At 45.3% G+C, this 26,121-nt stretch overlaps 1 protein-coding gene and 1 pseudogene across 1 annotated transcript in view; one reads left to right on the plus strand and one right to left on the minus strand.

Annotated features, from left to right (window-relative positions):
* LOC126263555 (breast cancer anti-estrogen resistance protein 3 homolog) overlaps positions 1-26,121 on the minus strand; it is a 1,210,178-nt gene that overhangs the window by 923,815 nt on the left and 260,242 nt on the right. The gene's annotated exons all lie outside the window — the stretch shown is intronic.
* Positions 23,747-23,864, plus strand: LOC126264005 (5S ribosomal RNA; annotated as a pseudogene).

Genomic DNA, 26,121 nt, shown 5'->3' on the forward strand with positions numbered 1-26,121 from the left:
TCTGTAGTAGTAGTCAGTCGGATACGGTAGTTGGGAGTCGGCATGCGTCGGCTGTGTGCTCTGCTCGCGACTCTGGTCAGCATTCTGGACGATGAGTATTGTTGTAGAAGGTAAAGAAGCAGCATTGCGCACATTTAATAATGTATGTCAATTGTAAATTAATTTGTTCAAAAGAAATGCCCCAATAATAATTTTTTTATAAAGTAACTCTTTAAAAAAAAGTATTCATTTCAATTTAAAGAATTTTTCCACTCTTTTGAAAAAAAACATTCATTTCAATTTTTATTTCCTATGCATTTCCTCCAAGAATCAAAATTAAATATACGCCATCATTGCACGAAGCTATGTCGATAGATAAGATGCAGTTTTTATTGAGGTAAGAATTTTTGCTTTTTATTCAGAATACAGGGCCGAAGGTCTGCGCTGCTGCCCTTATAAAGTTTATCAGGTTTAATTGTTTCTGTTCAGATGTTACATTTCGTTCATGGTTCATTATTTAATTAATTAATATTATTGTGTGGTTTTTGGTCAATTCTCATTTATCAATTTTGTGGGGAGTTCACGCCTGGTTCCATTTCCATTAACATTTAATCAAAATTCGTGTGGCGAGGTTACGCTTGCCTCATTATCATTGTCATATATTTTTTGTGGGGAGGTTACAGGTGTCATAAGTCTTCGAGGTGGAACATAAGATATCCCTGCTGTAGCCCTACAAGAAAAACATCGCAAGGCGGCAGCCCTCATTATCAAACACTGGAGGGTATATGCTGGGTAACTCCTGCTCCATTCTCAGTAAAGCTAGTTTTCCGTACATCTCAATGTTTTTGACGTCATATCTCATGACTGTGTTCCTACAATGATAGAATTTTGCAGGCACATTCAATGATATATGTGGATACATTCTGCAAAATGTGTAGTAGTAAAGAAGTATAGCCGGCCGGTGTGGCCGTGCGGTTCTAGGCACTTCAGTCTGGAACCGCGTGACCGCTGCGGTCGCAGCTTCGAATCCTGCCGCGGGCATGAATCTGTGCGATGTCCTTAGGTTAGTTAGGTTTAATTAGTTCTAAGTTCTAGGCGACTGATGACCTCAGAAGTAAAGTCGCATGGTACTCACAGCCATTTGAACCATTTTTGAAAGAAGTAATAAACAAAAACGCCTTGCACACCATCTCTAATGACCTCGATATCGACAGGACTTTTAAACTCCTCCTTTCTTGAAATGTCAGGCCTAATGCCGCAGTTTTACTGCAACGACAGCGAAAATATAGTAAGCGATAAACTTTTATACTTTCGTTATCTTGTGGTGTATACCTTATCATAGAGAAAAAATAGAATGCTAATGGGCATTCTGGACCAAAAGTGACCTTGAACGCGGTCATTGACCTTGAAGGTTATCATATGGGCATCACATGACCACTCATGACACCGCAATGCCTCCCACTCTTCCCTTCCACCCCCAGCACCCCGCCATCTGCCTACTGTGTCCTACCCCGCCCCATCTCCCCTCTGCCCTCCATCAAATCAAAATGCAAGGTAGTGGAGGTTTGCCAGTTGTGGTAGTGGGAAATTAGAAAAAAAAGCCGAGATAGTGGAATTAGCCTATTTGCGGTTTGTACCCTTTCCTCTCCCCTTCTCCAGCCAGTCACAGCGAAGCATTAAAATGGGACCAGAATTCAGGATGGTGAATCTAGCCCAGTCGTCATATCAGGTGACCACAGTGGTCCCTCGAGTACCGTCACGTCAGCAGCTGCAACACGACCTGTCCAGCGACGTGGCAACGTCTCATTCAGGAATCCACGTACATAATTGTGCAAATGGGCAGGGGCGCAATCTTGTTGAAAGTTCGAGTCCCTGCTGTCAGTTTCAAGTCGTAGCACGAGCCATGAGTCGAGATAGGAGAATCCACTGACAGCTCTCTCAGCGAAAAAGAAGTTTCCACAGACTGTCTTGCTATACACGGCACAGAACTTGTTAACTTCCTTGAGATCCTGTATACCGTTCACAAGCACGCCTCTGGTCCGGCACTGGTTGGTACCTTTAAATTTGGACTGTGTAGTATGAGAGGACTCACTGCCCTCCCCTTATTTCCAATCCACAATGACGACACGGAACCGAAAAATATTGTTACGTAAAAATAATTTATCCCGTAATACATTATAAGGTGCTATTCCAAAGTACTTTACTAAGAGCGCAAGGTACCCGTGCACTGCGGCCCTTGGCTGGTCTAGGCAAACGTCTACTTGCTGCAGTGTCTCCAGGCTACCTGAAGCATCCGCTCTCAACGGCCGCTCGGCAGTACCTGCGTGCAGAAAGGATCTGAAAGTTCAGCTCTGCACGCGATAACAACGACACGGATTTTACACTATCCCCACTACGTCGTCCCAACTCCAAACAAGCGACCAATGAAAAACCAGAACTGGGAGGCCAACGAGAGAGCCCTATGTTTCACCTGGCGAACAGGTTTATATCAGCTTTCTTACTAAAGTTGTTTTTGGGGCTTTGAAGATTTATCACAAACAAATCACCCTGATTGATTTTTCTTATAATTAAATACCAGTTAACGATTCATCGACGGAAAAAGTCATCAGGGGATGCGAACATGAATAATAATATTGACTCTTGTGATCAACGTTCAGTAGCGCCGCGTGATTAGAGGCTCACAGTCAAGGTCGCAGGTTCGCCGCTCGTTGAATGCGTTTTCTTTTTCTTCATCTACCCGTCTATAACGGATTATGAGACCAGCAATGATATTTATATTCTTACTTAGCACAAATATTCGAAGGTCCTTTCCGACTATGTTGCAGTTTCCATGGGTGTGGTTGTGGGTCAAATGGCTCTGAGCACTATGGGACTTAACATCTGTGGTCATCAGTCCCCTAGAACTTAGAACTACTTAAACCTAACTAAGGACATCACACACATCCATGCCCGAGGCAGGATTCGAACCTGCGACCGTAGCGGTCACGCGGTTCCAGACTGAAGCGCCTAGAACCGCGCGGCCACATCGGCCGGCATGGGTGTGGTTACGCAGGAAGCTAAGACTACAGCTTAAATTGCTGTGAGCGAACGAGCAGCAGTGTCATTTAGAGAGGGAAGTGCCTAAAAGCGGACCCCCATTTCGTTTTTATTTAACAAACTACAAAATAGTAAATAATTATATTTTAAAAGCACTTAAAAAGAAGAAACTAAACTCCTCCCGCACAGGCCATGAAGGCCCAACGTTACCGACCGGCCGCCGTATCATCCTCAGTCCACAGGAGTCAGTGGATGCAGATATGGAGGGGCATGTGGTCAGCACACCGCTCTCCCGGCCGTATGTCAGTTTCCAAGACCGGAGCCGCTACTTCAAGTAGCTCCTCAGTTTGCCTCACAAGAGCTGAGTGCACCCCGCTTGGCAATAGCACCCGGCAGATCGAATGGCCAACCATCCAAGTGCTAGCCCAGCCCGGCAGCGCTTAACTTCGGTGATCTGACGGGAACCGGCGTTACCACTGCGGCAAGGCCGTTGTCAAAATGCACTTAAGCATGTTTTAAAAGCATGGCAGAAAACAGTGTTTGCTTAGTTAATTTACGTAACTAATGTTTTGTTTGTTAGCTGGCACCTGTCTGCAGTCCTGACATACTTTGAAATTTCCGCGCCGCAGTATAGTAGCACGGAGCTGGAACAACCAGGACACAACTCACTGATGAAGTGGAAGTGGGTAGCGCCATTTCGTTTTGGCACATCAAGTAGTAGTTGCGTGCTACAGTACTATGGAGAGGGAATTTCAGAGTATACCAGGACTGCAGACACGTAATTGCAAATAAACGAAAAATGAATCACAGATTCAATTTTCATTCCTCGCAGGTTAAAACTGTGTGCCGGACCAGGACTCGCCTTCCGCAGGTAAGTGCTTTACAAACTGAGTTACCGAAGAACAACTCACGACCCGCCCTCACCGCTTAGTTTCGTCAGTTCCTCATCTCCTACCTTCCAAACTTCACGGAAATTCTTCTACGCACATTATGGGGAAGAGCAACCCCGGAAGGAAAGATTTTGCGGAGACATTGTTTAGCCACAGCCTATTGAATTGTTCCCAAAATGAATATTCACTTTGCGGCGGGATGTGCGCTGATTTCCCCGCGAATGGCGAAGGTCACAGGTTCGAGCCTCTGTTCGACACACAGATTTAATCCGCCAAAGAGTTTCAAAAAATTAATTACATAACTTTATTCTGGTCTGAGCTGCTGGAGATGGTTGTCATGCGTGCGTGAGGTGTGCTTGTTGGGGTGAACGAGTGGTGCGTGGTTCTTTTTCTGACGAACGCTGTGGCCGAAAGCTTATCTGTAACTGTCTTTTAATTGTGGCTGTGTGCAAGTCAACGTGTCGTCTTTAAGGTATGTAGTAATGTTTGATATCTCAACCTGAAGTTTCCACTATTTAGTTGGATAACCTTATTTTTTCGAGGTGATAACCAAAGATTTACAACTTACCCCTAACCTTCGTATTTGTACTACCAGTAATACTACCACTACTGTGTAAACATGACTGTGGGGGCAGTACAAGCTGTGAAATTAAATGATCGTAATTGACGGAAAGAAGTGATTTCTGGCGTTCCCTATGGTAGTATTATAGGCCCTTTGCTATTACTTATCTATAGGAACGATTTGGGAGGCAATCTGAGCAGCCGTCCTCGGTTGTTTGCAGATGACGCTGTCGTTTATCGACTAATAAAGTCATCAGAAGATCAAAACAAACTGGAAAACGATTTAGAAAAAAATATCTGAATGGAGCGAAAAGTGGCAGTTGACCCTAAATAACGAAAGGTGTCAGGTCATCCACTTCAGTGCTAAAAGGAATCCGTTAAACTTCGGTTACACGATAAATCAGTCTAATCTAAAAGTCGTAAATTCAACTAAATACCTAGATATTACAATTACGAACAACTTAAATTGGAAGGAACACATAGAAAACATTGTGAGGAAGGCTAACCAAACACTGCTTTTTATTGGCAGGATACTTAGAAAATGTAACATACCTACTAAGGAGATTGCCCACACTACGCTCGTCCGTCCTCTTATACACTGCTAGCCACCGTAAATGCAACACCCTGAAGGAAGCATCCGAATCAAGTGAAATTTACACCATGAGTTTGCAGCGATGAGATATGCAACTGATTAGAATTTCAGCGCAGACGCACATCACGCGCGCCTGTGGCGCCACCTCATAGCGCCATTTAAGGCTTGGCGATTTCGACGAGTGTACGTTCGGCACGTGTGTTTACCTTGTAGTTGTTTCACAAGACGATCAGTTATGCCTCGTAGACAACAGCGAACATCTTTTGATCAAGTATCCGAGTTCGACAGAGGAAGGATAGTGGCTTACCGAGATTGTGGATTACCACACAGAGAAATCGCTAGTCGTGTTGGACGAAACCAAACAACTGTAATGCGGATATGTGACCGTTGGATGCAGGAGGGTACGACGGACCGACGTGGTCGATCGCATTCTCCTCGGTGCACCACTGCACGTGCTGATAGGCAAATTGTGCGCATGGCAGTGACGGATCGCTCAGTGACATCCCGAACCATAGCACAGCACATTGCGTCTGTAACGCATCATCCAGTGTCTGCGCGTACCATTCGACGTCGTTTACAGCAGAGTGGTCTGTCCGCAAGACGTCCATTGCTTCGTCTACCATTGACGCAGAACCACAGACGTCTCCGTCGCCAATGGTGTGATGACAGACGGATGTGGACGGCAGATTGGAATGACGTTGTCTTTACTGACGAGGCACGCTTCTGTCTGCAGCACCACGATGGTCGGATTCGAGTGTGGAGACACCGTGGAGAGAGGATGCTGGACAGCTGCATTATGCACCGCCACACTGGTCTTGCACCGGGTATTATGGTATGGGGCGGTATTGGATATTACTCTCGCACGCCTCTAGTACGCATTGCCGGTACTTTAAATAGCCGGCGCTACATATCCGAGGTGCTGGAGCCATTTGTCCTTCCTTACATTCAGGGCTCGGCCACAGCCATATTTCAACAGGATAATGCGCGACCACACGTGGCACGCATTGTCCAAAGGTTCTTCGTCAATAACCAGATTGAATTGCTTCCCTGGCCGGCTCGATCTCCGGATCTTTCGCCGATAGAAAACATGTGGTCCATGGTTGCTCAACGAGTGACCCAGATTACATCCCCAGCTGCCACACCAGATGATCTTTGGCAACGTGTGGAAGCTGCTTGGGCTGCTGTACCCCAGGAACACATCCAGCGTCTCTTTGACTCAATGCCGAGACGTGTGGCAGCGGTGATCTCCAACAATGGCGGCTACTCTGGCTACTGATTCTGGCAGGAACCACATGTCACAGACGTCTGTAAACGTAATCATTTGATACTTGGTCAACATGTTATCTACAAAATAAATTTTGTTGTGCTACCTCTTGTCTTTCTTGGTGTTGCATTTACGGTGGCCAGCAGTGTAGAATACAGATGCGCGGTGTGGGAGCAGCACGTTTTTTATTATCGCGAAATATGGGAGAGACTGCCACAGAAATGATTCAGGATTTGGGCTGGACATCATTAAAAGAAAGGCGTTTTTCGTTGCGACGAAATCTTCTAACGAAATTCCAATCACCAAGCTTCTCCTCAGAATGCGAAAATATTTTGTTTACACCGTCCTACATAGGGAGGAACGATCAGCACGATAAAATAAGGGAAATCAGAGCTCGTACGGAAAGATATAGGTTTTCATTCTTTCCGCGCGCTATACGAGATTGGAATAATAGAGAATTGTGAAGATGGTTCGAAGAATCCTTTGCAAGACACTCTAATGTGATTTGCAGAGTATCCATGTGGATGTTGATGTAGATGTAGATTTATGACCAGAACTCCGCACCTGGAGAAGTTCGGCAGCCGAGTTGCAAGTCTTTTCGGTTGGTGCCACACTGGACGACTTATGTGTCGATGATGATGAAATAATGGTGAGATCAAGATAACAACCAGTCCCTGGATGAAGAAAATCTCAGAGCTGACTAGAAATCGAACCCGTGTCCGCTGCATGGCAGTCAGACGCTCTGACCACTCAGCTAAGGGGGCGGACAGTACAAGCTGCAAAACTAATAAATTTTCTTGAGAGAGAAAAGCTTCCGTCCACAAAATCAGCACTGATTTAGAAAGCATCGCTTATTCGAAGCTCAGCTTGCCCTTTTCTCACATGATATCGTACAAACCATGGGTAGAAGGCAACAGGCAGATTCCATATTCCTAGATTTCCGGAAAGTGTTTGACATGGTGGCGCATGGCAGAATGTTAACGAAGGTACGTGCATAAGGGTTTAGTTTCCTAGATATGTGAAGGACTCGAACACTTTTTAAGTGATACAATCCAGTATGTTTTCCTCTCCGGTGAGCGTTCAGCAGAAGCAAGGGTACAGTCAGGGATGCCCCACGGAAGTGTGATGGGACCGGTGTTATTTTCTATATACATAAATGACGTGACGGACGGGTTGTATACTGATGACTGTAAGAGGATACAGGATAAATCAGACACAATTTCTAGCTAGTGTGGTGAATGGGAGCGTGCTCTAAGCATAGAAAGTTAATTGTAATTAATACGAGAAACATTCTAGTACCATTCGAATAAAGCATCAGTAATGTGCTGTTTGACTCAGTCACAGCGATTAATTATGTAGAGATAACGTTCCAAAGCGATGTGAAATGGAATCAGTAGGTCAGGTTGATAGTCGGAAACGTGAACGCTCGACTTCGTATTGTGGGGAGAATTTTGGGAAGGTATAGCTCATCTATAAATGAAACGGCGTATAGAACGCTAGTGCGGGCGGCTCATTCTTGAGTACTGCTCGAGTGTTTGGGATCCGCATCACATCTGACTACAGGAAGACATTGAAGCGATTCAGAGGCGTGCTGCTGTATTTCTTACGAGGGAACCTCCACATCGCACTCCCTCAGATTTAGTTATAAGTTGGAACAGTGCATAGGCCTTGAAAAACTGAACACAGATCAATCGAGAAAACAGGAAGAAGCTGTGTGGAAGTATGAAAAAATAAGCAAAATATACAAACTGAGTAGTCTATGCACATCATTTGCCATCAAGGACAACCTGAGCTCACGAGCGCCGTGGTCCCGTGGTTAGCGTGAGCAGCTGCAGTACGAGAGGTCCTTGGTTCAAGCCTTCTCTCGAGTGAAAATTTAAATTTTTTATTTTCAGACAATTATTATCTGTCCGTCCGTCCGTCCGTCCGATGCGATCACTTTTCTGGGAGTGATTATCACATCCACAAGAAAACCTAAATCGGGCAAGGTAGAAGAATCTTCTTACCCATTCGCCAAGTGTACAAGTTAGGCGGGTCGACAACATATGCCGTCACCAGTGTCGTATAGAATATATCAGACGTGTTTTCCTGTGGAGGAATCGGTTGACCTATGACCTTGCGATCAAACTTTTTCGGTTCCCATTGGATAGGCACGTCCTTTCGTCTACCAATCGGACGGTTTAGCGGTGCGGTCGCAAAACACAGACACTAAACTTATTACAGTGAACAGAGACGTCAATGAACGAACGGACAGATAATAATTGTCTGAAAATAAAAAATTAAAATTTTCACTCGAGGGAAGACTTGATCCAAGGACCTCCCGTATCACAGTTGCTCACGCTAACCACGGGACCACGGCGCTCATGAGCTCATATTGTCCGAGGGGAAGTTGCATATCATTTGCATAGACTACTCAGTTTGTGTATTTTGCTTATTTTTTTCATACTTCCACACAATTTCTTCCTGTTTTCTCGATTGATCTGTGTTCAGTTTTTGAAGGCCTATCCACTGTGCCAATTTATAACTAAATGCGAGGGGGGTGCGATGGGGAGGTTCCCTTGTTAGCGGTAGGTTCGATCAGCACGCAAGTATTAAGGTGCGTCCACAGCACTCGTGTGGCTCGTGTACTTGTGAGACTTCTACATCTACATCTACATGGATACTCTCCAAATCACATTTAAGTGCCTACAGGAGGGTTTATCGAACCACCTTCACAATTCTTTATTATTCCAGTCTCATATAGCGCGCGGAAAGAACCAACACCTATATCTTCTCGTACGAGCTCTGATTTCCCTTATTTTATCGTGGTAATAGTTTCTTCCTATGTAGGTCGATGTCAACAAAATATTTTCGCATTCGGAGGAGAAACTTGGTGATTGGAATTTCGTGAGAAGATTCCGTCGCAACGGAAAACGCCTTTCTTTTAATGATGTCCAGCCCAAATCATGTATCATTTCTGTGACACTCTCTCCCACATTTCGCGATAATAGAAAACGTGCAGCCCTTCTTTGAACTTTCTCCATGTACATGTACTCCGTCAGTCCTATCTGGTAAGGATCCCACACCGCGCAGCAGTACTCAAAAAGAGGACGGACAAGCGTAGGTCTGTTACATTTTCTAAGTGTCCTACCAATAAAACGAAGTCTGATTAGCCTTCCCCACAACATTTTCTACATGTTCCTTCCAATCTAAGTTGTTCGTAATTGTAATACCTAGGTATTTAGTTGAATTTACGGCTTTTAAGATTAGACTGATTTATCGTGTAACCGAAGTTTAAGGAATTCCTTTTAGCACTCATGTGGGTGACCACACACTTTTCGTTATTTAGGGTCAACTGCCAATTTTCGCAACACTCAGATATCTTTTCTGAATCGTTTTGCAATTTGTTTTCTGATGACTTTACTAGCGGATAAACGACGGCGTCATCTGCAAACAACCGACGACAGATGCTCAGATTGTCTCCCAAATCGTTAATATAGATAAGGAACAGCAAAGGGCCTAATCACTACCTTGGGGAACGCCAGATATCACTTCTGTTTTACTCGATGACTTTCCGTCCATTATTACGTACTGTGACCTCTCTGAAAGGAAATCAGAAATCGAGTCACATAACTGAGACGATATTCCGCAAGCACGCAATTTCACTTCAAGCCGCTTGTGTGGTATAGTGTCAAAAGCCTTCCGGAAATCCCGAAATACGGAATCGATCTGAAATTCCTTGTCAATAGCACTCAACTTTTCATGTGAATTAAGAGCTAGTTGTGTTTCACAGGAACGATGTTTTCTCAACCCATGTTGGCTGTGTGTCAATAAACCGTTTGGTTCGAGGTAATTCATAACGTTCGAACACAATATATGTTCCAGAATCCTGCTGCATATCGACGTTATTGATATGGGCTTGTAATTAAGCGGATTAGTCCTACTACCTTTCTTGAATATTAGTGTAACCTTGCGAGCCTTACGAGTAATGTGGACGGAGGCAGGCTCCGAGGGCTCGTCGCAAAACAGGCTTGCGGGCCGCCCGAGCATGTGGCTTGTCTGGCTCCGGCTGTTGTCGGCACATCAAAGGGATGCGCGGCGAGCTGCGCGAGTGGTGTGGACGGCAACAAAGCACTGACCAGTTGACTCGCTGCACCACGGAAACGCTACGTGAATTGAAATGGGAATCCGTGGAGGAAGGACGACGCTCCTTTCGACGAGACACCATTGCGGAAATTTAGAGAACCAGCATTTGAGGCCGACTGCATATCTATTCTACTACCGCGAACGTACATTTCGCGTAAAAACCAAAATATAAGACGAGAGAAATTTGCGATCGTCTTTACAGACGAATGGAAAAACTGGTAGAAGCGGACCTCGGGGAAGATCACTTTGGATTCCGTAGAAATGATGGAACACGTGAGGCAATACTAACCTTACGACTCATCTTAGAAGAAAGATTAAGAAAAGGCAAACCTACGTTTCTAGCATTTGTAGACTTAGAGAAAGCTTTTGACAACGTTAACTGGAATACTCTCTTTCAAATTCTGAAGTTGACAGGGGTAAAATACAGGGAGCTAAAGGCTATTTACAATTTGTACAGAAACCAGATGGCAGTTATAAGAGTCGAGGGGCATGAAAGGGAAGCAGTGGTTGGGAAAGGAGTGAGACAGGGTTGTAGTCTCTCCCCGATGTTATTTAATCTGTATGTTGAGCAAGCAGTAAAGGAAACAAAAGAAAAATTCGGAGTAGGTATTAAAACTCATGGAGAAGAAGTAAAAACTTTGAGGTTCGCCGATGAGATTGTAATTCTGTCAGAGACAGCAAAGGACTTGGAAGAGCAGTTGAACGGAATGGACAGTGTCTTGAAAGGAGGATATAAGATGAACATCAACAAAAGCAAAACGAGGATAATGGAATGTAGTCAAATTAAATCGGGTGATGCTGAGGGGATTAGATTAGGAAAGGAGACACTTAAATAGTAAAGGAGTTTTGCTATTTAGGGAGTAAAATAACTGATGATGGTCGAAGTAGAGAGGATATAAAATGTAGACTGGCAATGGCAAGGAAATCGTTTCCGAAGAAGGGAAATTTGTTAACATCGAGTATAGATTTAAGTGTCAGGAAGTCGTTTCTGAAAGTATTTGTATGGAGTGTAGCCATATATGGAAGTGAAACATGGACGATAAATAGTTTGCACAAGAAGAGAATAGAAGCTTTCGAAATGTGGTGCTACAGAAGAATGCTGAAGATAAGGTGGGTAGATCATGTAACTAATGAGGAGGTATTGAACAGGATTGGGGAGAAGAGAAGTTTGTGGCACAACTTGACTAGAAGAAGGGATTGGTTGGTAGGACACGTTTTGAGGCATCAAGGGATCACAAATTTAGCATTGGAGGGCAGCGTGGAGGGTAAAAATCGTAGTGGGAGACCAAGAGATGAATACACTAAGCAGATTCAGAAGGATGTAGGTTGCAGTAGGTACTGGGAGATGAAGAAGCTTGCACAGGATAGAGTAGCATGGAGAGCTGTATCAAACCAGTCTCAGGACTGAAGACCACAACAACACAACAACAACAACGAAGGCTTATAGACAGTTGTTTTTCTTTCGTTCCGTTTGCGAGTGCAACAGCTAAGGAAATGACTTCTTACCCTCCAACTTGTATCGTACGGTTGCTTGCGGGCTATGCATGTAGATGCAGATGTACATTCTGTATTTTTCATGTAATGTCTTTGATTTTTAATTTAATATAGAAAACAACTCCAAATTTTCTTTGTATTTCTCATTGCTCTTTTTTTAGATTCGCTTGACTTAAGAGCGGAGAATTGTACCGCTGACAGCCCACCCACTCCCCCCCATCCCCCGCCGCCGCCCATATGGGGCGAGTGGAAACAAAGGAAAAAATATGTACACTGCGTAACTTTAAAACTGTATTCTTGTCAGGGCATCTGAAGATAGGCAGAAACCAAAACGAGTAATGAGAAATGGCATGAACGGCTCTAAAAAAAACATCTAGTGCTTGTTTCAAATGGTTCAAATGGCTCTGAGCACTATGGGACTTAACATCTGAGGTTATCAGTCCCTTAGAACTTAGAACTACTTAAACCTAACTAACCTAAGGACAGTATGCATTGTTGTAATTAGCCAACGGCCTTGCCGCAGTGGTAACACCGGTTCCCGTCACATCACCGAAATTAAGCGCTGTCGGGCTTGCCTAGCCTTGGATGGGTGACCGTCCGGTCTGCCGAGCGCTGTTGGCAAGTGGGGTGCAGTCAGCCCTTATGAGGCAAAGTGAGGACGTACTTGATTGAGAAGTCGCGGTTCCGGTGTCTTAAACTGACATAAGGACGGAAGAGCGTTGTCCTGACGTCACGCCCCTCCATGTCCGCATCCAGTGACGCCGGTCCGCTGAGGATGACATGCCGACTGGTCGGTATCGTTAGACTCTTCCGAGACCTATTCGGACGGGGTTTAGCTTTGAATTTATTGTTGTACTTAAATATCTACCATTTTGAATGTAAATGAGACTGTTCTGTAACGAGGTACACTTACCGCTAATAACATTTTAATTTACGTTTCATACTGTCATTTTCTGTCGTATATGTACCAAATTTCCTTGTATTTAATTAATTCACTGTTTTAATTATTACCGACATTGTAACAAAATTGTGGTTGGTCAGTTTTGCACGAACTTTCGAGGTAGCCACCGTGCCGATCTGATTTGTAGATATGTAACGATTCTTCAAGGCACACACTGTGCTAATTTAGCTGATTTGTACTATTGATTGCTTGCTATCTGGGCGACTTTAAGATGGAAACTAATTACGTCGCGAGTAGTAAACGAAAAAAAAAAAAAAGAAAGAAAGACAGCTGGTGAAACTCCGTTGGAGCTCGAATCTTTTCGCCTAGGAAGAAGCAATTTATTGATTGCCTCTTCTAGAAACGTACTATTTCGCAATTTTAACAAAAAAACCACACCATGGTGCTCAATGACCTTCTTGTTGGTAGGGTGATTGATTTGGGGGAGGGGACCACACATCTCGTGGTCGTGCGGTAGCGTTCTCGCTTCCCACGCCCGGGTTCCCGGGTTCGATTCCCGGCGGGGTCAGGGATTTTCTCTGCCTCGTGATGGCTGGGTGTTGTGTGTGATGTCCTTAGGTTAGTTAGGTTTAAGTAGTTCTAAGTTCTAGGGGACTGATGACCATAGATGTTAAGTCCCATAGTGCTCAGAGCCATTTGAACCATTTTTTTTGGAGGGGACCAAACAGCGAGGTCTTCGGTCCCTCGGATTAGGGAAGCATAGCGAAGTAAACCGGCTGTGCCCTTTCAGAGGAACCATTCCGGTATTTGAAATTTCCTGGCAGATTAAAACTGTGTGCCGGACCGAGACTCGAACTCGGGACCTTTGCCTTTCGCGGGCAAGTGCTCTACCACCTGAGCCACCCAAGCACGACTCACGCCCCGTCCTCACAGCTTTACTTTTGCCAGTACCTCGTCTCCTACTTCCAAACTTTGCAGAATCTCTGCTGCGAACCTTGCAGAACTAGCACTCCTGGAAGAAAGGATATTGCGGAGACATGGTTTAGCCACAGCCTGGGGGATGTTTCCAGAATGAGATTCTCACTCTGCAGCGGAGTGTGCGCTGATATGAAACTTCCTGGCAGATTAAAACTGTGTGCCGGACCGAGACTCGAACTCGGGACCTTTGCCTTTCGCGGGCAAGTGCTCTACTATCTGAGCCAACCAAGCACGACTCACGCCCCGTCCTCACAGCTCTACTTCTAGGAGACGAGATACTGGCAGAAGTAAAGCTGTGAGGACAGGGCGTGAGTCGTGCTTCGGTGGCTCAGTTGGTAGAGCACTTGCCCGCGAAAGGCCAAGGTCCCGAGTTCGATTCTCGGTCCGGCACACTGTTTTAATCTGCCACGAAGTTTCATATCAGCGCACACTCCGTTGCAGAGTGAGAATCTCATTCTGGATCCCGGTATTTGCCTGAAGCGATTCAGGGTAATCACGAAAAACCTAAATCAGGATGGCCGGACGCGGGTTTGAACCGTCGTCCTGCCGAATGCGAGTCCAGTGTGCTAACCACTGCGCCAACTCGCTGGGTCAGTGTCTACTCTCAGTCTATCAGGTAAAAGTGTCTCGCGATCGTTATTGCTACGCCAGACGAGTGCCAGTAATGGTTACTGAAGGAATGACGCAACCTGAGAGGCAACACGCGAACTCGCCGGTGCGTACGCGGGGAAGCGTGCGCGGCAAGTGCGGGCAGTTGCGACCTTTAACGCCGGCGCCGAGGGAGCACGCAGAACCGGCCGGCGCGCGGCGTCGCTCATTAACATACAAACGGCACGCCGCGGCGCTGGCTCATCGGCGGGAATAGCAGGAGGCTGGAGAGCGGGCCGCGCCGAACCCGGCCAGCCCACTGCGGTTGCGAGTCACGGCGTCTGCGGTGACCACGCTCCAATCCGCCTCACACGGCACGTTTAAGGGAACGTGAATGTGCGGCGAGGTTCGTGACGTCACAGCGTCGGAATTTCACGTTCGGAGTATTCACGAGCGCGAGCTAGAGCACCCAGGAGGAATAACAAATGGTTCAAATGGCTCTGAGCACTATGGGACTTAACATCGGAGGTCATCAGTCCCCTAGAACTTAGAACTACTTGAACCTAACTAACCTAAGGACATCACACACATCCATGCCCGAGGCAGGATTCCAACTGGCGACCGTAGCGGTCGCGCGGTTCCAGAGTGAAGCGCCTAGAATCGCTCGGCCACACCGGCCGGCAGCAATAACAAATAAAGAATCTTTACTGCCCAGTACCACCCTCCCTCCCTCACCCAACCTCGGGTCTTTAACTTGGAAAATCCCTATCCTAAACAATGTAAAATTCATTCACATAAAAGGTACCTTTTCTCAGAAATTAATGGAAATAAAAATTTTAAAAAATAACATTACTTGTAGGTTACAAATATCTGAACACTTCAGCAGAGAGTTTCTAAAAGTATTGATTAGTTTTAAGATAATAGTACTAAACTAAACTCCCCCGAACAGGCCATGAAGGCCAAACGCTACCGACCGGCCGCTTTGTCACCCTCGTCCTACCGGCGTCACTGGATGCGGATATGGAGAGGCATGTGGTCAGCACACCGCTCTCCCGGCCGTATGTCAGTTTGCGAGACCGGAGCCGCTACTTCTCAGTCAAGTAGCTCCACAGTTTGTCTCACAAGGGCTGAGTGCACCCCGCTTGCCAACAGCGCTCGGCTTAAGAAAGTAATTATTTTTGTATGTGTTGTTGTTGTTATTGTTGTTGTGGTCTTCAGTCCTGAGACTGGTTTGATGCAGCTATCCATGCTACTCCATCCTCTGCAAGCATCTTCATCTCCCAGCCTACATCCTTCTGAATCTGCTTACTGTATTCCTCTCTTGGTCTCCCTCTACGATTTTTACCCTCCACGCTGCGCTCCAATACTAAATTGGTGATCCCTTGATGCCTCAGAATATGTCCTACCAACCGATCCCTTCTTCAAGTTGTGCCACAAACTCCACTTCTCCCCAATTCTATTCAATACCTCCTCATTAGTTATGTGATCTACCCATCTAATCTTCAGCATTCTTCTGTAGCACCACATTTCAAAAGCTTCTATTCTCTTCTTGTTGCCGGCCGGGGTGGCCGAGCGGTTCTAGGCGCTTCAGTCTGGAACCGCGAGACCGCTACGATCGCAGGTTCGAATCCTGCCTCGGGCATGGATGTGTGTGATGTCCTTAGGTTAGTTAGGTTTAAGTAGTTCTAAGTTCTAGGGGACTGATGACCTCAGCAGTTAAGTCCCATAGTGCTAAGAGCCATTTGAACAATTTTTCTTCTTGTCCAAACTATTTATCGTCCATGTTTCACTTCCATACATGGCTACACTCCATACAAATACTTTCAGAAACGACTTCCTGACACTTAAATCTATACTCGATATTAACAAATTCCTCTTCTTCAGAAACGCTTTCCTTGCCACTGCCAGTCTACATTTTATATTCTCTCTACTTCGGCCATCATCAGTTATTTCGCTCCCAAATAGTAAAACTCCTTTACTACTCCAGACGACAAAAAAATTAAAAAAGGCTGTCAACTCTTTCCTACGTATGTAACACTTTAACTTCTTTGAGATTTACAAAATAATAAAACCCCTGTGTTAAAATATGCACAATACTCGAATCAGCATACCTTCTAATTTTGAACAAATTCTGGCTAGTAGAAACTGAGAAAAATGCAATATCTTTTTTCCTGCTCCTCTGTGCTGTCTTACGCTTGTTTCCAGATTTCTAATAGTACCTCTGATGCTATAAGTCTTTTTTCTTTTTTTTTTTTAGTCTGAATTCAACAGTTGAAGGTCTTATTTCAGTAGTGGTACAAATCCATTTTTGTTCATTCTGAGATACAGAGTCCTAAAGTTAAATGTGCGCTGAAAAATCTGCAGTTGAGATACCAGAAATATTCAAGCATACGGCTTCTTGCTAGAGATGAATCTTTCTTTCTGTTTGTTTCGGCCATTAATTTCAGAAGCATTATAGACAGAAAAATGGAGGTAATGGACTTGTACTACTATTGAAATAAGCCCTTTAGTTCTTTTACTGTGAAACGACTGACATTTCGTAGAATTCTTTACAGGACTTCACACCTTGCAACATTTCTTTCACTGAACGTTGTCGCTGCGTCAAAGACACCAAAAAGCACTGTACTAATTGCCACAAACACTGTTTTGGGAATTCTGGCACAGAATATGCTGTTGATAAACTCGTTAAGATCCTGGGTGCGGCCATGAAGACATTTCTTCAATAGACTTACATCTAACAAATCTTTGAAGACCTCAACTTACAAAATGAACAGCTGGTTTGTGAACAAATTCCGCACAAATTTTCTGTGCTCTGTTGTGTTTCCATCATGAGTCACTTTCTAGAGGTCATAGGCCATACACGAGTTTATTGTGTGTTGGAGAGGTGACAAAAAACTGCACACATAGCTTTTCCGATGTCTTCTATGCTACTAACAATTTGCCTGATGGTCATGTAACAATAATTTTGAATTCTTTCTATGTCTTTTCTGCCAGTGTATTCATACCATCTAATCCTATGCCATCTTCCAATTTCTCCCGTCAGTAAGCAGTTTTCAGTTGTCGCAGCCTCATACCCTTCGCTTTTGTGCATGGCATACGCACTCCTTCGTAGTGATAGCTACATTTTCTCCATATGCCTTCCCCTCATCCATTGCTTTGAAAGCTTTTAAATCGTCATCTTCTAAGTAATTGCCCTCGGAGGAGGGGGATACAAAAGATGAAATTGCAGTCTGAGGACTATCAGATGGGCATGGTCATGCCCACAGAATGTTTTGTTTAAATGAATGAATGACCAGAAATAAATTGGAAATGGGAAATTAATTAGATAATGAACAAAAAAAAAACAAAATTGAAAATTTCAAGATTTCAACCTGTGTGGATCCCCTTAAAGACTCGAACTCCCATATATGCAACAACTTCAACGTCTGATTACTTTTCAAATGAGTTAATATGCTAAATACGTGACATTAAGAATATGAAATATTTACTGTTGAAGACACGTTTATTTTGCTTAATCTTCATCTATACCTATCAAGCCACTTTACAATGTGTGATGGAGGGTACTTTCTGTGCCGCTGACACTTCTCGACTTTGCTATTTCAGTTACGTGAAGAACGAGTCCCTAAACGTAGGTCTGTATGAAAGTATCACATGAGAAGTAGACCTGCCTTCCAGGACAGATGCGCCAGTTCTATGAACATTATACGAACGACATTGAGAACTACTCACATTTTGTGAAAATGTTATTTTTTTCTCCTAAACTATGTGTCGTACGATGATATATTTTTTGGATATCTACTGCGATGCGTGTGGATACTGTTTGCAAAATGGGTAATGAATAGAGTTAGTAGGTAAGAAATGATAAATTGAAACGTAAAAATTCATGCAGAAGTCATATCGCATGAACAGGGAGCGCTAAACTCTTTTCCCTTCACTATTTTATGAGGCTGTGTGCGAGACAAAATTTCGAAGTGGTTTGAAATTACATTTAAAGTTTGTCGGAAGTCGGCAAGTGCTATCTCTGTCAAGCAATGGATTCGTACAGTGGCGATAATTTCCGCTAGTTTTTCACGCATCTCTGTATTTATGACATCATGTCCCCTGGACAAATTTTGCAGTGTGTCCTCACATACCACTAAATGTGCCTCCAAAATATTGTCATTGTAATTTTCAGGCGCATTCAGCGCTATATGCGGACACTGTTAGCAAAATTTGTTGCGAATAGAGTTGGTAGTAAACAGTAATAAATTAAGATCTTACCACTAACGCTGAAGTTTTAGTGCATGAACAGAAAAATTACAGTAAGTGAGAAATTTGTTCCCTTTGACTATTCTGTGGAAGGTGTGAGCGATAAAAAGTTTCGAGATTTTTTGAAGCTAAGTGTAAAGTAAATCAGAAGTCACTAGACACTCTTATTCTCAAATAAGTTTACGGTTTTACTGTTTTTAACCGTGATATTGGAATTTCTCTGATAAACCTTTAACGTAAGATTCTGTCTCTTAATGAATGAATTATGACAGTATTTTAGATTTTTATTCGGTGAATAAGATCCCCAAAAATATTGAAAATGGAATTTTTGTTGCGCCAGGAAGCCATTAGCCAGGCAAACTGCAACAGGGACTGGATATTTGTAGCCGCTTAATACACATGGTGCGTAAGGAATATAGGAGAAGGGTACATGGTTGAATTTCCTGGTGGTTTGGCGTTACAATACAAGGTGCGATACTTAGTTCGTAGAGCTGCTACATCAGATAGCAACAATTGCTCTACACGGCTGGGAAAGGGGAAAGCTGGGCTTGGATGCGAGAAACGGGTACGTCATGCCATGCTGCACCAGCTCTCTATCAGACTAGTGGCTGTCTGCAATTCATGGGTGAAAAATCTGCAGAACGAGCTGGCCAGAGCAAAAGTAAAACACCGTCCGTATAGAGGAAGGAATGTACAGTAGGGACAACTGGCCTCATTGTTCACGTTCTTGGAACACAACTTCACGGATAACTGGAAGGTAGGGCGCACCTGCCGGCCTTAAAACGTCAGGAGTGTAACGGCCTCTGTCTGGATTACCAGTGACAGGGGATGATCCCGTTCTGCTCCTAAAGGCACCGAATACCATCAAAAATACAGTGTTTGGCTTCATTTATTTTATTTTTTTATTTTATTTTATTTTATTTTATTTTATTTTATTTTTTTTTTGTAAACCCTCGTCGCCAGTTTTGCAAAGGCCTCGTCGCTACTGCTGTGGAGCCCGAGTTCCCACTGTTGTTACGGAAGGCCGAGTCTGTGAGTTACTGAACCAGCTCCTGGTGCAGTACACCGCTAAGACAGTTCCTCCCTGCCACTATCACACAGCTATGCCCCAGGGTTAGGTAACAGGACAGGAGATTCTACAAAATTAGTTACACGGTCACACAAATAAGTTATAAATGTTTACTTACGTTTGTGATTTGTTGAATAATGAAGTCTGCAACAGTGCTTGTAATACACTGCTGGCCACCGTAAATGCAACACCAAGAAAGACAAGAGGTAGCACAACAAAATTTATTTTGTAGATAACATGTTGACCAAGTATCAAAAGATTACGTTTACAGACGTCTGTGACGTGTGGTTCCTGCCAGAATCAGTAGCCAGAGTAGCCGCCATTGTTGGAGATCACCGCTGCCACACGTCTCGGCATGGAGTCAAAGAGACGTTGGATGTGTTCCTGGGGTACAGTAGCCCAAGCAGCTTCCACACGTTGCCAAAGATCATCTGGTGTGGCAGCTGGGGATGTAATCTGGGTCACTCGTTGAGCAACCATGGACCACATGTTTTCTATCGGCGAAAGATCCGGAGAACGAGCCGGCCAGGGAAGCAATTCAATCTGGTTATTGACGAAGAACCTTTGGAAAATGCGTGCCACGTGTGGTCGCGCATTATCCTGTTGAAATATGGCTGTGGCCGAGCCCTGAAGGTAAGGAAGCACAACTGGCTCCAGCACCTCGGATATGTAGCGCCGGCTATTTAAAGTACCGGCAATGCGTACTAGAGGCGTGCGAGAGTAATATCCAATACCGCCCCATACCATAATCCCCGGTGCAAGACCAGTGTGGCGGTGCATAATGCAGCTGTCCAGCATCCTCTCTCCACGGTGTCTCCACACTCGAATCCGACCATCGTGGTGCTGCAGACAGAAGCGTGCCTCGTCAGTGAAGACAACGTCATTCCATTCTGCCGTCCACATCCGTCTGTCATCACACCATTGGCGACGGAGACGTCTGTGGTTCTGCGTCAATGGTAGACGAAGCAATGGACGTCTTGCGGACAGACCACTCTGCTGTAAACGGCGTCGAATGGTACGCGCAGACACTGGATGATGCGTTACAGACGCAATGTGCTGTGCTATGGTTCGGGATGTCACTGAGCGATCCGTCACTGCTATGCGCACAATTTGCCTATCAGCACGTGCAGTGGTGCACCGAGGTGAATGCGATCGACCACGTCGGTCCGTCGTACCCTCCTGCATCCAACGGTCACATATCCGCAATACAGTTGTTTGGTTTCGTCCAACACGACTAGCGATTTCTCTGTATGATAATCCACAATCTCGGTAAGCCACTATCCTTCCTCTGTCGAACTCGGATACTTGATCAAAAGATGTTCGCTGTTGTCTACGGGGCATAACTGATCGTCTTGTGAAACAACCACAAGGTAAACACACGTGCCGAACGTACACTCGTCGAAATCGCCAAGCCTTAAATGGCGCTATGAGGTGGCGCCACAGGCGCGCGTGATGTGCGTCTGCGCTGAAATTCTAATCAGTTGCATATCTCATCGCTGCAAACTCATGGTGTAAATTTCACTTGATTCGGATGCTTCCTTCAGGGTGTTGCATTTACGGTGGCCAGCAGTGTATAACACAACAGAAGGCCCTTAACAAAAATGGCTCTGAGCACTATGGGACTTAACATCTTAGATCATCAGTCCCCGAGAACTCAGAACTACTTAGACCTAACTAACCTAAAGGCATCACACACATCCATGCCCGAGGCCGGATTCGAACCTGCAACCGTAGCAGTCGCGCGGTTCCGGACTGACGCGCCTAGAACCGCTCGGCCACCGCGGCCGGCAGGCCCTTAACAGCTAAGTGCAAATAATCGTAGGTAAACTTCACAGTACATAGCAAATGCAGTTTACAACAACTGTCTGTTCACTTCTAAGAGTTCACTGAACGATATTCCCTTTCTACGTCAGCTGTGGGCGATGATGTATAACCATATGGGCGAGAGCTGCTCCTTTATCTTCCGAATCGGCTTCTGTCCGTTGTCGTCCGGTCATTGGTGGATTGCACTCGGCCAGCTATTGGCCGAGGCGAAGTCGATATCTTCATAGTCAGTGCCGCCATTGGCGCTGGTGGAACTCGCGCAAGTGCCGAGTCTCTATGACACTGGCACTAGTTCACATCTTTTCGACTGTGAGGCTTTTACTCTGGCTTTGTCTTGTTCGGACAACACAGCAGTTTTCACAGTCTTCATCTTAGGCCTTCAGCCATCTGGTTGGTTAGCAGCAGTTCAGTACGGATTTCATTTCTGTCTCCGGCCTTTCTCTTGATGGCGGTATAGGTTGTGCAGCTAGTAACCTACATGATCCGGTTGATGTATTCTAGTCTCAGTCTGCCTGTTGTATTATTCCCTTCTACTATCCCTTCAATGATACTTTTAACGATAACATCTTGTCGCGGCAGATGACCCACCCACGTGTCCCTCCTGTGTCTCATGAGCTTCAGGTTACAAGGCTTCTCTTCCTCCACTCTTCGTCTGACATCTTGCCTACCCAAGAAATCTCGAGCATTCTGCGATAGCACCACATCTCGAAGGCTGTTATTTTTATGTTTTCCTGCTTCCCCAAGCGTCAAATGGTTCAAATGGCTCTAAGCACTATGGGATTTAACATCTAAGGTCATGTCCCCTAGACATAGAACTACTTAAACCTAACTAACCTAGGTTTAAGTAGTTCTAAGTCTAGGGGACTGATGACCTCAGATGTTAAGTCCCATAGTGCTTAGAGCCATTTGAACCTAACTAACCTAAGGACATCACACGCCCGTGCCCGAGGCAGGATTCGAACCTGTGACCGTAGCAGCAGTGCGGTTCCGGACTGATGCGCCTAGAACCGCTTGTCCACAGCGGCCGGCCCCCAAGCGTTCACGTTTCATTTCCATACAGCAGTACACTCAATCAAACGTCTTTATGAGGTTTTTCCTAGCATGTTTGTCTATAGTGCTGGATGTGAAAAGATTTCTTCTGTTGTTAAAACCAGATTTTGACTGGTGGATTCGGCTTGTAATATCCTTCCTTGACTTTCCGTCTGATGTAATTTTAGTCCTTAGGTTGGCAAAGGAATCGGCAGCCTCCAGTCACTTGTTGTTAAGTTAGCATTGGACAACCGCGTTTTGTCTGCTCACCAGTATATAACAGGAAGAGCTGAGGGCAGTTTCTGTTGTAACTTCCTTCGGACGCTTTGTGGTTCTTTAACGGATACAGGAACGAGGAACAGATTCTGTTTGTGGACAGAGGATTTAGATATTAATTTATTGTACATCTAACGCCAAATAGTAAAAGTAATACAGAAACTTGTTTGCCGTAGTTGCTGCCTCAGTTGGATGTAGAAGTATATACGGGTACAAGGGTTTGCAATTGGTTCATTGGTAGATTTGGGGGGAGGCGACCAACCAGCGAGGTCATCGGTCCTATCAAATTAGGGAAGGAGGGGGAAGGAAGTCGGCTGCGCCCTTTCAAAAGAGCCATCCCAGCATTTGTCTCAAGCGATTTAGGGAAATCACGGAAAACCTAAATCAGGATGGGGGTACGGGGGTTCGAACCGTCCTCCTCCCGAATGCGAGTCCAGTGTGCTAGCCACTGCGCCACCTCGCACAGTTGTTTGCAATTCAGTATTCCGTAGATGACGAGCCTTGACCGCTGGAAAAGTCTGTAAATGTTAAGAAATCGCAAACACACAAAATGCGGCTCTGTACGTCGATGTTTGAACTTCAGTAGACTCGTCGTTGGAGCTCGGGAGGGGGGATGCTTGCATCTCATTGGCAGTGGATTCAAACCCAGATTTCACGCTTATCGCAAACGGTCACCTTACGATTTGGCTATCCGCGAGCGATTAACTACCAGTCGCATACATCCATATGTTGTCAACTATGTATCTATACTCTGTACTCGAACATACATTATATATATTCAATTACAGGGGGAGACAATTTATTCGAAAGTCTCTTTCCCGGCGTCGGCAGGTAAATACGATATTGCAGTGCCCGTGTTATTCTGAATTATAATGCAATGTTCTTCAGATGTGGCAACGGCCTTGCCGCAGTGGATACACCGGTTGCCGTGAGATCACCGAAGTTAAGCACTGTTGGGCGTGGCCGGCACTTGGATGGGTGACCATCCAGGCCGCCATGTGCTGTTGCCATTTATCGGGGTGCACTCAGCCTCGAGTTGCCAATTGAGGAGCTACCCGACCGAATAGCAGCGGCTCCGGTCACAGAAAACCATCGTAACGACAGGGAGAGAGGTGTGCTGACCCCACGCCCCTCCTATCCGCACCCTCAATGAGGATGACAAGACGGTCGGATGGTCCCGATGGGCCACTTGTGGCCTGAAGACGGAGTGCTTCTTCAGATGTGTTCTGTTAATGTCCGCACGGCAAGTGTGTTTTGTCCTGTGAACTGCAAGCAACGCCTTCATGCCGCGGTGGCGACTGTAGGAAACACAAAAGCGTGACAGGCGGCGCGTGTGTTTTTAAAAGTGCTGCCAACCGGATGGCGCCCGATACCGCAGTTCCTATGTAGGCCAGCATCGCTTCATAGTAAAGATTTGAAAATTCGCCATAGAGGCGGAAACAAAAGAAGCACTGAATCCGGTATGACAAGTGACCGATATCGGGAAAGGAGGAAAAAATCACTTGCGCAGTACTGTTTCTGCAACGGCGATATGTGAAAAAAAAGAAAATTTCCAAGTTGTGGTTCGGAGACTACAGCTGACTGGGTATGTGAGTTAAAATTCGGAGGAAGGCCAGGGGATACCAGCACGAATAGGACAGTGCTTGACACAGAAATCTCCATGCTGAGGACAGACCTAATAGTTGGAGGTGTTTACGTGACAGCAGGCGGCTGTCGTGACGCGCTGCTGCCTCCCACGTCACAGGCCGCCCCCGGCCCCCGCTCCTGCGCCAGTGGCGGCACTTTGTGGGTGGGCGTGCCGGCGCCGCAGGTGCGTGGGCGTGCGGCAGAGTAGGGAGGCCATTGTCTGTGGCGCCTGCCGCCTGCCGCCGAGGTGCTGCCCCCTTAACGACTCTTTATGAATTAATGACTCGGACCAATTTATGGCCTTTTGTTTCCGCAAATCGTCCAGCACCGCTCGTTTGTCGGTCCCGTAATTACTCTGCAGAGACGAGCTCGCCTAAACAGTTAAATAAACCACTACGCTCTCTTTCAGTAGCGTCAAAGGTCACGAGGACGCAATCGTATCAGACACTTCGTGTCGCTCTCTAACGATAAGATACAGAAAATTACTTTGCTTAATGCAGTGTGTTCACTCTTTTTACTAACAGTCCTACAATTCCAATGTTAAACTGTAGTTGCCCCCTGCCACGGTGATCGATGCAGTCACCAACTTGGGATATTACTACACTACTGGCCATTAAAATTGCTACACCAAGAAGAAATGCAGATGATAAACGGGTATTCATTGGATAAATATATTATACTAGAACTGACATGTGATTAAATTTCCACGCAATTTGGGTGCATAGATCCTGAGAAATCAATACCCAGAATAACCACCTCTGGCCGTAATAACGGCCTTGATACGCCTGAGCATTGAGTCAAATAGATCTTCGATGGCGTACATAGGTACAGCTGCTCATGCAGCTTCAACACGATACCACAGTTCATCAACAGTAGTGACTGGTGTATTGTGACGAGCCAGTTGCTCGGCCACCATTGACCGGACGTTTTCAGTTGGTGAGAGATCTGGAGAATGTGCTGGTGCGTGCGTGTGTGTGTGTGTGTGTGTGTGTGTGTGTGTGTGTGTGTGTGTGTGTGTGTGTGCGAGTGTGTTTTCGCATGCACAGCTGTAGATAACATGATTTTCTGTCGTCCATTTACAGTAACAATCTTCGTTACAATTGCTGAAAAGCCGAACATAACATTTTCTGAAGGTTAGGTGGTCGTGGAATGCCCCGATGGTAAGTTATGTTCCGTGGCGTTCACAGTGAGAATTACCGCGAGCTTTCGCAAAAATCAGGCAGTAAAAGTAGTGATTTTTTTGAATCTCCCTTAACTCACTTCAATAGTCTGGTTCTGGTCGTCCACCATCATTTAGTGTCTGAAAATCGTATATATGATATTAGTTACGTCCATAAAGTTGCATTCCTAGATCTGAACAGGCAGAACACATTTCTTCATCAATATTAAATCAGCGTTACTGGCGATCTGTTTTCATTTGTCACGTCGATACCCTTTCTGAAATATTTAGTTCTGCAGACACGTAACGTTTTTGTTAACAGAGGGCGTTAATAACAGGTAGCCTGCGCTTCCAAGCTGATCCATGCAACCTACATTTCGACGGCTGCGAATAACCTGTCTCTGGTTCTGTGAATATTCCTCATATGATCGCGCAGGTGTTTGGCAGTTTCCTTTATTTTATTTATTTATCTTTTTTTCCTT

Source organism: Schistocerca nitens, chromosome 6 (genome assembly GCF_023898315.1).
Source record: "Schistocerca nitens isolate TAMUIC-IGC-003100 chromosome 6, iqSchNite1.1, whole genome shotgun sequence".
NCBI lineage: Eukaryota > Metazoa > Arthropoda > Insecta > Orthoptera > Acrididae > Schistocerca > Schistocerca nitens.